The following is a 13,173-nucleotide window of genomic DNA, read 5'->3' on the forward strand; positions in this document are numbered from 1 at the left end:
GGCCTCTGTTAATAGGGGCCTTTTCATACTGGCTGCCTTCCCCCACACAGGACTTAGTTGGTGGAGGGACGTGCAACTGCAGTTTGAATTTAACTGAGGATCAAAGATCAAGAACCCTGGGCTCCTTCTCTAGCTCCACCCAACACACACACACACACACACACACACACACACACACACACACGTTTGTGCTCACCCAGACACAAATGCCACCTGTAGCCACCAGAAAAGGTACTGCTTTGGGGCAGCTTTGACAGTACCAGCAGATTTCCTGAAGAGCCTGGAGGGCGTGGGAGGAGCAGCCAAGGACCATCCTCACCTGCCAGCTCCACCCTGTCCCTTGCCTCTGAAGGAGGAAGTTCTCACACTCCTTAAATTAAGACCCCTGAAGTTACACCCTCTCATAGCCCCATGTTTGTTAGGTATCTGGGTGGTTATTTGCCTAATGTCTGCCTCTGTTCCCTGAGACCCGGACCTGTACTGTGTTATTCACTGTCTGTCTCAGGCCCTGGAGTAGCGCCTGGCATGCAATAGATGCTCACACAGGTACACGTCTGAAAGTGAGGGCAGGTCTCAAGAGACCAACAGAGGGCAGTGCTCTAGCGGGGGTCTGCATCCGGGTTCTGGTGTCCAGACCCCATCCCTGCCCTCCAAGCACCCTCTCTTAAGGATGCTCAGGAGACATGGACAGATGCTCCAGCTCTGCTGCCCACATCTCCTAGCCCCCAGCCCATGGAATGCTTTGACTGTCCCAGTATATGCAAGCACTTCCTGAGGGCCACGGGCTTAACAGGAGCAGTCTCCCGTGGCATACATCCCATAGCTCAGGTTTTGCCCCTTCCCCACCCCCTGGACTGCGCAGATGAATTTCACATAGCCTCATGTAGATAATCAGGGACTCTTGGTTCCTGGGCCACCAAGAGAAGAAAGGCTACTTTCAGCCTGTGGATTAACAGGAGACAAACTGGGGTTGGGACCTGACCATGATTTTTAAGGGGGGGAGGCAGATGAAGGATGCTGGCAGGTGGTCCTCTGGGAGATGTGGATGGAGGAAGCAACCCTGACTCCAGCTCCCACTGACACTTCTCTTCCCAAGTTCACTTTCTCATCTGCGAATGGGGCTTTTCTTGTGTGTGCCATGAAAGGCAAGGGAGCAGAAGATAATATGGCAGACTTTGGAACTGAGCTGTCTGGGATAAAAACCCAGCTCTGTGATTCGTGGGCTGTGTATGACCTTGAATCAATGACTAAATCTCTTTTTTCCTCCCCCCTCTTCTGTAAAATGGAAGCAGTTTTAGTGAATTCTGTGAGTGCATTCACCTTCCTGACTTGTGGGGAGGGCTCATCATTGGTAGCTTCTGTTTCCTTAGCGAGAATCATGAGGATCTAATGAGATGGTGGATTCAAACACAGATCCCAGACTAAGAGAGGAACCTGGGAGAGTTTTGTGGATCTCCTGAAGCACACTTTCTCTCCCACGTTTGTCTGGGGAGGGACAACCGTTTTAGTTATTTAATGTTAGGCTAGAAGATGTACCAAGGGAGGTGACAAACTGAAACCACCAACCGTTCAAGTGATAGGCTGCACCGAAGTAGTGCGGCTCTCGTGCAGATGGTGAGGGCCCCAGGGCAAGCCCACTTCCTCCCTCCTTGCCATACATCTTCCTCACACTCACAGGCTTCCCAAGGCTACAGGAAGTGGGGCCAGGAACAGGACCTCAGGGTGTGCAGGGGCAGGCCTGAGCAGGGATTGGCAGTTGTCTGGATGAGGACAAAAGCCTAGAGGTCCTTGCTGGGTCTGGGGGCCGCTGTGCAGTAGCCCCTGCTCTCTCACATCCATGCCTGCCCAGGACTCTTGCGAGGTTGTGAGCCATTGTCCGAAAGGCATCCAGCCCAAGAGAGGCAGGCTACAGAGGAGGAGAGCTGAATCTTTTCTCAGAGGAAATGCAGTTGTGGTTTTGAGACGTTCATATTTCACATCTGTGGTTGGCGTTTCCCAGGGTTCTCTGGGGTGAATGCAGGGTCAGCCCCATGTGGACAAATAAGGTTCACAGTGACCTTAGCAACAGGCTTCACTGCCCATTGGCTGCCACTCCTGCCACCCGCCAATCGGGCCTCTGGAGGCAGCACCCAAGCTGGGCTGACACTTCCACATGTGCAGAGGCCCAGGTCCTCTGTCACAAATCACTGCCTTGAAGCACCACAGATAGTAAGAGCACTCTGGACAAAGGTGGACGGGGGCAGGGTGGAAAGGGAGGACAACCCAGGTGCCTCTGTTTCAGAGTCCACTGGACTTGAGTCCTCTCATAGCACCCAACCAGCACTCTGGGCTTGGCCGCCTAGTCCCATCTTGCCAGGACAAGTCCCCACCCCCATGCTCTGGCTGTCAACCTTGAACTCCATTATAGTAATCCTTTCACTAGTGCTGCCTGTTTTAGTTCTGCTCATTTCTCCTTTGTGCCAGGCACTCGGTTAAGCACCTTCTACACCTTGTATCTTTTGATTCTCAACAAACCTGTGAGTCAGTTAGCTCCATTTTACAGATGAAGAAACTGAGGCGAAAGGAAATAGTTACTAGCCCAAGGTTGCACCTCTAAGAAGTGAGGAAGCCACAATTTAAACCCAACTCAAACAAGCCTATACCCCATGCTATTAACCAGCACACTGTATGCGTTGTCACCTTGACACCTCTGTGACTCAGTGTCTTCATATTGAGACACAGGGATGATAATACCTGTGCCTCACAGGTTGGGTGAGGATTGCATGCCTGGTGAGGATTTATGCCTGGGAAACTAGTGCAAAGTGGTGGATTTTCCAGTTGCACACCTCAGCAACAGTGGCCCTGGTGCCCCACAAGCAGCTCGCACGTTCCTCTCTCACAGAGTGTGATGCTGAAACATTGAGGTTTGTGGACCAGACTTTGCTGTGGCCCTCATATTTGGTTTCCACTTCCTCTTTCTTTAACCTTCTCCTACCCCCACTCAGCTACATCACAGATGTGGGGAGGCCAGAGAGAAACCTGCTGTTTGAGGGCTTCAGCCTGCTGAGGGGACAGGGCTGGCCGGGCTGGAGGGGTTGAGGTTCCAGGCCAGAAGGTGGAAGAGTGCAGCTGTAAGGGCAGCCATACCTCACCTCCTCTACCCCAGACAGTGCCGGGTAAGTGGAGCACTGTTCCCCTGAGAAGCATTTTCAGGATACAAATGATCTGGTAAAGATGACAACACACATACCCTACAAGCCAAAAGTCCCACTCCTCACAATCTGCTCTTGCCACACAGGGACCTCTGTGTACCAGCACCAGAAAGCACCCCCGTGTCCATCAGTGGCACAGAGTACCAGTGAACGGTGGGGCACTCCAACAGTGGAAATGAGCGTGCTGCGGCTGCTGGCAACAGCTGTGACACTGGGTCATAAAGCTGTAATGACAAAGGACTCTTAACAAGATAACGAAAACTAAAAGAATATCTGTGTTCTAATTCCTTTCATAAAAAGATTTAACAACTGGGCTGGATTCTTATGCATTACTTTTGGAGGAGAAAAAAAAAAATCTCTAAAAAGTACTGAAATGATCACAAATGTCACTTTAGTTTTGCCCACAGAGTAGGGTTGGGGTTGTGATTAGTAGGGACACATGAGGAGATTTTGAGGTGTTGGCATCATGTTGTCTCTTGACTTGGGTGTGGTTATATAAAGATTTGCTTTATGATTATCTGTTAAACTGAACATATGTATTGTGCATTTTTCTGCATGATTATTGTTTCACCATAAAAAATAAATAAAAAGTATATGTGCCAGGCACAGTGACACACTCCTGTAATCCCAGCAGCTGGAGAGGCTGAGGCAGGAGGATCATAAATTCAGTCAGCCTCAGCAACCTAGTGAGGCCCTAAGCAACTTAGTGAGATTCTGTCTCAAAATAAAAAAGTAAAAAGGGCTGGGGATGTGGCTCAGTGGTTAAGCACCCCTGGGTTTAATCTCTGGTACAAAAAAAAAAAAAAAGTGTGTGTGAATATCTTCTAGTTCTGAACAGTGCAGTGAATGGACAGGCAGCCCAGTAAGCTCTTCCCCATCCCATGCCTCTTTGGGGACAGCAGTACAGAATGCCACACTGCTGACTGCACTAAAGCTGTCACAGCAGATTGAAGCTAAAGACCACTGTGGAATGTAGAACAGGAAGATGTCCTTTAACATGTCCCTATAGTCAGAAGATTGGTGGTATGGGAACAGGAGTTAGGAGAAACCAGGTCAAGGTCTGTCTGAACTTCAGGGAACTTGAAGGGGCAGAGGGCCTCCTGCAAATGACCCTGCCTGGGACATAGCCCTACTTTGTCCCCACGTAGCGCTGACTCAGCTGAGTCCCTCTCCTGGGATCCCCTCTTCAGAGATGCCTGTATTTGTTGATTATCCACCACAGGCCTGGTCCCTGCAGAATACAAGGAGGAAATGGCCTTGAGCAGTGGCCAATGCTAGAACCTATGGGATACACAGTGAGGAGTTCAAGGTCACAGGATGAGATTTTCCTGATTCTCTGCATTTGGGACCTGGTATTCTCCAAGGGTGCAGACCTTATTTTCCTCATCCCCATTTCTCTAGCCTGGTTTGGGCCTTGCTTGTAGTTAACAAGTGCTGGCAAGTAAGTATGTGGTATGTGCTGTAAAGAGTAAGGGCCCAGGGCTGGGGATTTAGCTCAGTTGGTAAAATGCTGGTCTCTAAAAAGAGAAGAAGCAGAAGGCCCTGGGTTCATATCCCCAGCACTGAAAAAAAAAAAAAAAAAAAAGAGTAAGGGCCCATTAGGAGCCGGCTGCACAAGCTGTCCTCTGGGCTCCCTGCTTCTTTGGATCTCCCAGTCCATGACCAGACAGCCCTGCCAACCGGATCCAGCTTCCTTGGGGGTGCCCCAGGCTGCTGCCCATGTGCCCTTCTTACACAGAACATCCTGGCTGATGTTAAAGATGACCCTCCTTCCTCTTCTCCCAGCTAAAACGTGACCAATGTCCACGGCTCTCACCTCTGGCCCTCGATAATACTGATTATCAGTTCTGGAGAGGTACAAAAGTATCTAGATGTGATCTGAACCAGCAGAAACATGGATGTGGATGGCAATTTGGGGTTTTCATGCTTGCTTTGGCAGTTGGAGCCTTTGAGTTGTAATGATGACAGCTGCTGGCATGGCTCCCGCACTGCAGGAAGACTCAGAGTTGCTGCCTATGGCTTCTTTTCTTTGGTGTTCTCATGGCCTTTACGTACGCACTATTTTGGTGTAAAACCCCACATTGAAGCCCTAATCAGCACTGTTGCTTCTCCTCAATGATCCTGAAAACTCCCTAAGGCAGCTAACTGGTGCTAGGCACTCTTTAAATGTTAGGCTAGTATTATTTGCTTTGTATTTTATTATTTGAATAGATAATCAATCATTCGTGTCATTTAATTGAACATGTACTATGTGCCAGAAACTGTTAGGTGCCAATACAGCAGTGAACAGAATAGACTTGTCCTGCCTGCCAGAGTTCCCAGACACTCTGGGAAGACTTGGTTGATTGAATGATCAACCCTGAATGTACTTGCTGTGATTAACACCTCCACAGCCAGACCTCATTGGGTACCTTCTGTTGTGATCAACTCAGAACACACCCTCTTCCTGCCTGAGGTGCTAGAATGTAAGTAGTTGGAGGAGACAACCACTGTGAGTTAAAAATAAAATTTTAAAAACTGGACTGGATTGAACTGACAAAGACTCAAGTCCTAGCTCTTGCCACAAACCCACTGTGTTTACCATGGGGTGAGTTACTTGACCTCTCTGAGCCTAAGTTAACTTACCAGTAAAATGAGATTAACAATACATCCCTCAAAGGCACAAAAGAATCAAATAAGATCACTATGCTGCCCAACTCCAGGGGGTGCTGTTCACAGTTTAGTCTGTGTAACCTCTGATGGCCTTGAATTAAATGGCAGCACTTTGGTGGTGTGACCTGAAGTTAACCATCAAAAACTGGATGCTATTGTTAAGCACAAGTCAGGGAAAACAGGGGTCAGTGCAGGCCAGCAGGCTGGACGTTGCTTGGCCAGGCTTTGTTCTTCAAGGAAGGGCAGGGCTCGGAGAAGTGCAGATTGTAATGCAGGCAAAGTCCAGGAGGCCAGGACTCCCAGGGCAGGTCTGGGAGAACCGGCTGGGAAGGGAGGTGGTCCACAACCTCAAGGCCTGAGTGAGGAGTCTGCCCTGCTCTCTAGACACAGATAATACACTGGAAGCTGGGTGCGGAGCAGCTTCCATGAGTCCAAGGCACGTGGTTCAGTTCTGAGCTGCAAAGGATCCAGAGAGCATCTTGTCCAGTATTTTATCTCCCCAGGCAGACGAAGGCCAGGAAATAGTCAAGGTCACAGAGTAAAGGACCAGGGCCAGGGCCAGGGTCAGGACTCCTGCATGGGTTAGAATCCCAGTTAACATGAGTTTGATTCCAGTCTATAGCCCCTATAGGAAGCCCTAGATACATAAATATAAGTGTATATATGTATATAAATATATATATATATACACACATATATGTACATATACATATTTCTGATTATAAAAGCAATAGGTTATTGTAGAGGATTTTAAACTATAGACAAATAAAGAAAAAATATAATCACCTAAATCCACTATCTAGACATTATCACTATTAGTATTAGAGTGTTTTTTCTCCATATATATTCCACATAAATTTATATATTATATGTTCATTAGATTGGAATTATATTGTATATGGTTTCATATTCTACCTTTTCCCTGTAAAACTGAGTGTTTTCTGAGGAGGGACTGTTATGATGCAGAAGGGAACTCTAGAAAATCTTTTCTTTGGAAAAAAAAAAAGTGCAAAACCCGGGTGTGTGGTGGTTGAGAGGACATCCTGCAGGGTGGCTCGGTCATGCTTCCGGTGGGGGCGAGCTGCACAGCGAGGGCTATGAGCCGGCTCCTCTTCCCTGGCCCGGCTGCAGCCTCCTGCCTATGGGTGAGGCAGAGTTTTAATGAATCTGCACTCACCACTCCCCAACAGGACGCCGTGATCATCCACCCCATCAGGAGGCACACGGGGCTGTAATCGCTATTGTTTATCAATAACAACAGCATCTTAATTTGAGTAGCAAACATCTTCTCACCTGAGACTCACACAACCTGTGAGGCAGGTAAGACAAGTGCTGCTATACCCACTCTACAGATGGAGCAGTACAGTGGATATTCTAGGCCACACAACTCGTTAAATGACCAGCGCAGGGACTCTATGCAAATCCGAATGGCAATCCGATTCAGCGATTTTTCCTTTATTCCAGCTTTTCCTGAGCCAAATTGGATCCCCTCAGATAGATGAGGCCAGGGAACTGAGAGTGCTGTATTACTGGTGTACGGAGGGGCCGTGGACTCCATCCTGGGGGTCTTTACCAAGACCTACAGTTCTGACTGGCTGTTCTGGTGGGTCTGACCTCCTGGCAGCTCATCAGGATGACTGAGAACCTATATGTCAATTCACATGAGGTTGGGGGAGTGGGTCCAAGGAAATACTGGGACGTCCTTCTGGCCCACCTAAGCCATGGAGATTTCTTCCCTGCCCAAGTTTTCACTCCCCTGCCCAAGGAGTCTCCCAGACTGGAGGGGGTTTTCACACATGGGTTGTGGTGCCTTGTGAGGCTGACTCCAACCAAGGCACAGGGATTTGGGGCAGCGTATCACTGGATGGTTCCCCTGTGGTCCGTTTCCTACGCTGCTATAATGAATTACCCATAAACTTGGTGGCTTAAAAACACAAATCTAATATCCTACAATTTCTGAGGGTCAGAGGTCCAAAACAGGTTTCACTGGGCTAAACTCAAGATGTCAGCATTCCTTCCTGGAGGCTCTCGTAAAGAATCCATTTCCTTACCCAGTCCATCTTTCAGAGGCGCTGCCTGCATTCCTTGGCCTGTGCAGCCTTCCTCCATCTTCAAAGCCAGCAATGGCTGGTTGAGTCTTTCACATAATGCCATTCTCTGGTTCTACCCTTTCTGCTTCCTCTTCCCCATTTATAGACACTTGTGATTACATTGGACCCACCCAGGTAATACAACTTGACCTGTTTTAAAGTGAGCTAAATAACAACCTTAATTCCCTTTTCTAGATAACAAGGCACGTTCATAAGCTTCTTGCATTTGGAGATGGACTTCTTTATTCCACCACGGACCATTATTTGGCCTACCACACCCAGACTTTCCTCTGGGTTTTCCAAGGGCCCCATCCTCAAGCACAGACAGTGAGCTGGGCCAGACCACAGTCAGGATGTGCCCACCACTGTCCAAGAGGTCATTTCTTCCCAGGTCCCCTCTCACCTGCTTCTCACTTAGCTCAACTGGTCCTGAACTCCTCCCATCCTGTGTTCCCAGTCTTTGGTAGAGGAAGCTGGGCAGGAAGTGCCAGGAGACAAGACATAGAGGAGGGGAAGGCAAGGCTTATGTACCAGACCTGGGGAGCTCAGGAGCTGAGCCCTCTTATCCAGGCACCCTGCACTTTCAGGGCTAGAGTCAGAGCAAGCCCCTGAGGACTCAGACACTCAGTCTGAGGCTAGCTCAGGGCTAGAGGGGCATCCAACCAACATACTGGAGCCACTCCAGTGCATCCCTGGTTTCCCTTAGCAGCCAGACTTCACCTGGCCCCTTTCTCAGGTGATACCAGCCTGTCTTGCTCATTTCCTTTCTCCTGTCCTTCCCCTGGGCCTCAGGCTGGAACCTCAAGGAGCTCCCAAGGAAGTGAAGCCCCAAGCCAGGCTTCTATCCCTGAGCTGCTTGGTGAGGACCTGGGGGGTCTGAGATTCCAACAGAAGATTCTGTTGGCAGAACAGAGCAGGAGGGGCTGGACAAAGCCTCTAACCCCCAAGTAGGATAACCAGCTGGCCTGGTTTGCCTAGGACTTCCTCACTTTTTGCAATGCAAGTCCCAAAGCCTGGGAAACTCCTCATCCTGAGCAGACTGAGACAGTTGGTCACCTTATATGCATGACCTCTGGCACCTGCAAACTGCTCTGGATCACCACTGCACCCTGCCACAGCCGGGATTCCTGGGTGCTAGGAGACTTGGCAGCTGAGGAAGGACCCTGAGCCAGTGCGGGGTACAGTCTCTTGCTGCAATTATTCCCATCAGAGCTGGCAGCTGTGGAAAACCGTGCCTGTGCCTACAGGGCACAGCATCCTGGCCATAGCACGGGAGAGTGGAAGTACGTTTTCACCTGAGTCTCTGAAAATGTAACAACCTGGTACTTTTTGGGTGGTGTATTGACGGTGGCTTTAATAATTTTTTTTTTTTTATTTCCACACCTGTATTTCTTTGACTTTGTCCAACTAAACTATGTTCCTTTTATTTGCATATGTTTTCAATAAAAGAAAGTCATTGACGACTCATTCAGTCTTCCATCTCCAGTCCTGCTGAGGGACACCAACCAGTTATGCTGCATGTTGTGCACACAGTGGCCTTTATTCTGGGGCCTTGACCTTGCTACTAATTGGTCATGACATATTCTGCCCAGGGCTATACTGCAAGGACAGGGCTAGTTACTCCTCTATGTCCCTTTGTCTCTCAGCCTATCCCTCTGCACCCTGGGATCCAGCCAAGCTTGTCCCCTAAGGAAGGACTCAGAGCTGAGAAGGTGAACCAGCCAACAGGAGATGCTCTCAAGTGCCAGTCCTGAGCACTGGGAGAAAGAGAAGGAGAGGAGCCATTTGCTCCTGGGGACCCTCAAATGTGGTTAGAGATATTGGGTATTCCCAAAGACCATTTAGGGAATGAAAGACAGGTAGAGACCAACACCAGATGATGAGACTGCATGAGAGTTTCCAGAGGTCAGCTAAGGGAGGGCCACACTCTACATGTCTTAAAACGGCCTGGAGTTGAAAATGGGGTCTCCTCAAGTGACCTGAAGCAGTTCCCTCATCCTTAGGGGTAGATGGTCTCCTTGGGCCCAGAACTCTGGCTGCCTGCCACTTTTATGACAGAAGGTGATGGTGAATAGTCACTGGGATGTTCTAGTCTAGGAAAGTTGGATACTCCTTCAGGCCCCCTTCCCTGCCCTCTGCCCCCCATACTACATTGGAATGCCAGTCTCTCATTCGTACTGTGGCTGTCCCAGCCTCCAAACATCTAGCTCCCTTCCCCATCCAGCAAGCCCAGCAGGGAGCTCTTGGAGACCTGGGCCCCCAGTAAGGGCAGCTACCCTCCATCTCCCACAGGCAGGGTCAGCGGTCCCCACCTCAGTTCACCATTGTCCTGGTGTGGGCCAGTACAACGGGACTTCTTGCCTTGTTCATAGCTTCAGAAAAGTACTGACAGTTCTGGCCTAATGACTCCCCTCTCAGTGGAACCCAGATCCCACACACCAACTCGGAGTTCCCCATAACTCCCTCATTCCGTGAAGTCAGCTGGCTCAGAGAAGCAGAAGTCTGGTTTAGAATAGGAGAACAAGTTGCCCTGCTCCAACAGAAACATGGCCGAAGGAGTCCTCTTTGAATCCCTAGAGCTAAGACTTGGCGGACCAGAGGCCTCTGGAGGGAAGCAGAACTTGTGTGACTGAACGGCCCCCTGCACCAGGGCCAAATTGCAAGGCTGTCTGTGTTACAGTACCCTGGGGCCCCACCCCCTCGAAACTGCAGGTGGCCTCCTGGGTATAGGTGGGGCCTTGCTTCTCCTGAGGGCCAAGCCAAACCCCACCCCACTGGGGCCCTGAAGTCTGTGACAGCAGAGCCATGTTGTCTGGAGTGTCAGGAGGGGGCAGGGGAGTATCCTGCAGCACAGCAACTCCAGCTTTTACTATCTTGCCTCAAGGTCCCCAGATGCTTTTATTTTTAAATTTTTTTTTTTTTTTCCATGCTGGGGATCGAACCTGGGGCCTTCTGTATGCTAGGCAAGCACTCTACCACTGAGATGCAGCCTCAGTCCACCAGTTATTTTCTTGGCATAGAGTACTAGTGCCCCTTGCCAACTTTTCCAAACTTCCACCGCAGACCTCAGTTTCCTTCCCCGCAGGCAGCCTGATATTGTGGAACCACAATACTGAGCATGGACAGATATGGGTTGGAATTCAACCTCCATACTGATTAGCTGAATCATCTTGGGCAAGCCCCTTATGCCTGTTGAGTGTTGGTTTCCTGGTCTGTGAACTCAGGGATGTGTATATGGCAAGGAGTGGGGGTGGGGGTGACAGTGCAATGGTGTATATAGGAGTGTGGCATAGAGCCTGGCACAAAATGGGCACTGGAGGTCTGTATTATTATAAAGCCAGATTTTGAGGTCTTTTTAGTCATCTCCTTGGGTGAGAAATAGGGGGCTGGGTATCTGCCCCACCCCTTTCGTTCGGTCTCCGTGTCTTTGCACCATTGACTCCAGTATCTCCCCAGCTGAAATTAACTCAGCATAGACTCGGTAGAACTATCTCACCACTGAACTGGCAGAAGTTGGGGCTTCTTTCTTTTGCAATGTCCACCCCCAGAGAAGCAGCAGAAATGGATCACTCTGAAGCTGCCTGTATCTAAAAAAATTACCTGGTTATTCAGCCAGGCTTTAGACTTAGCCCCACAAGGGAACTGTGAGCTGTATCTGATAAAGCCAAGTTCCACCCCGCCAAGTACTTTTACCCCTGGAACAGGCATGTACTGGTTCCCCATTCCTTCCCAGGTTTCCTGCCTCTGTGACAGCTGGCAGAAGTGGAAAATGGTTAGTGCTAAGTTCTTATGAATTTCACACATCCAGGGTATGGAAGGTGAGTCCTACCCAAGAAATGTCATTACATTTAACAGAGAAAAAGCATCCTGTTGTGTGCTCCAAAAGGGTGACCTGGAAGAAATCCATAGCCCCTGCTCCATTTAGATGCATCCCTCAATAAGAGTGGATCTTTGGATCTGTACCCAGTGGTCCCAGACAATGACAGCCTGGGTGTGACCCAGGTCCACCAACCAGAGGGTATCCTGGAGAAAAGAACTCCACCTCCAACCAAGCCCAGGGCTTTTCCCAGAATTTCAGTTCTGTCCTTGGCAGGCTACCTCTGGAGATGTCCAAAGATCTTATCCCTGAAGTCAGAGTGGTCACAACATCCTGCACACAGTGCACTGAGAAAACTGATACACCATATTGGCCTGTAGCTTTCTTTCCACTGTCAGATGTGCTGAATTAATAAACCAGTCCATTTATAGTGACACCTTTGGAGCAAGAGAACTCCTATGACTGATCAGAAATGCTCTCCAACATCTGTAAACTTAGCCCATTGTGGGAGTTTTAGCTGGTGTGACCGAGCCCCAAGTGCTAACACATTCCATTGGAAAGTGGTCCTTCATGGCCATGATGTCATCACAACCCCAACAAAACGCCTTTCAAAGACCACCTAGCTCCCTCAACCAAGAGCTTCCACTACAAGTGCTTAGACTGCAACTCTTAGGAATGACCCATAGAAGCATCAGCAAGCTCTTAGAATGATCTTAAACTTTCAGGTCCAGATTTGGCTCAAATTATACTGATGTTGCTCCATTTTAGGCATTCTTTGCTAAGGAGTTACTGCCAACAGCCATCACCTTTAGGTGAGTAGTTGGATCTTACGTTTGCCTTCTGGGCAAAGGCTAAGGCCCATGGTGGTTGGCTGTATCCCACACTGCTCCTCCAGGCTTGGGCCCTAGGACCTGTCTTGTGATGGGGATTGCAGAGTTTGGCGTCTCTCACTGGACATTCAAAAGTGTTGGTCCCAAGAGTTGGAAGAGAGTAGGTCTCCATCTTCGTTCTGGAGGTGGGACTGATGGGCATAATTCATGTTTTTATAATGTGCAAGTGATCAGTTTTGCTTGTTATAACTTGAAAGATTTCCACAATTGCCTGGGACTTCCTAATACCTACTGCCCCGGCTGGGGTTGTGACTCAGTGAAAGAGTACTTGCCTAGCATGTGTGAGGCACTGGGTTCAATCCTCAGCACCACATACAAATAAATAAAATAAAGGTCCATTGACAACTAAAAAATATTTTAAAAAAAATACCCACTGCTCACTCTCCATCAGGGATCAGGACAGAATAGACAGGGCAGAAGTGGGCCCTGATGTTTGCTCTGGGTTGCCTCTTTCCTCCCATCATTCCACAGTCTACTTTAGCTGACTTCACAACCCCAAAACCCACCATCCTTAACTAAATGCTACCAGCTAG

This window comes from Sciurus vulgaris (genome assembly GCF_902686455.1).
Source record: "Sciurus vulgaris genome assembly, chromosome: 6".
In the NCBI taxonomy this organism is placed as follows: domain Eukaryota; kingdom Metazoa; phylum Chordata; class Mammalia; order Rodentia; family Sciuridae; genus Sciurus; species Sciurus vulgaris.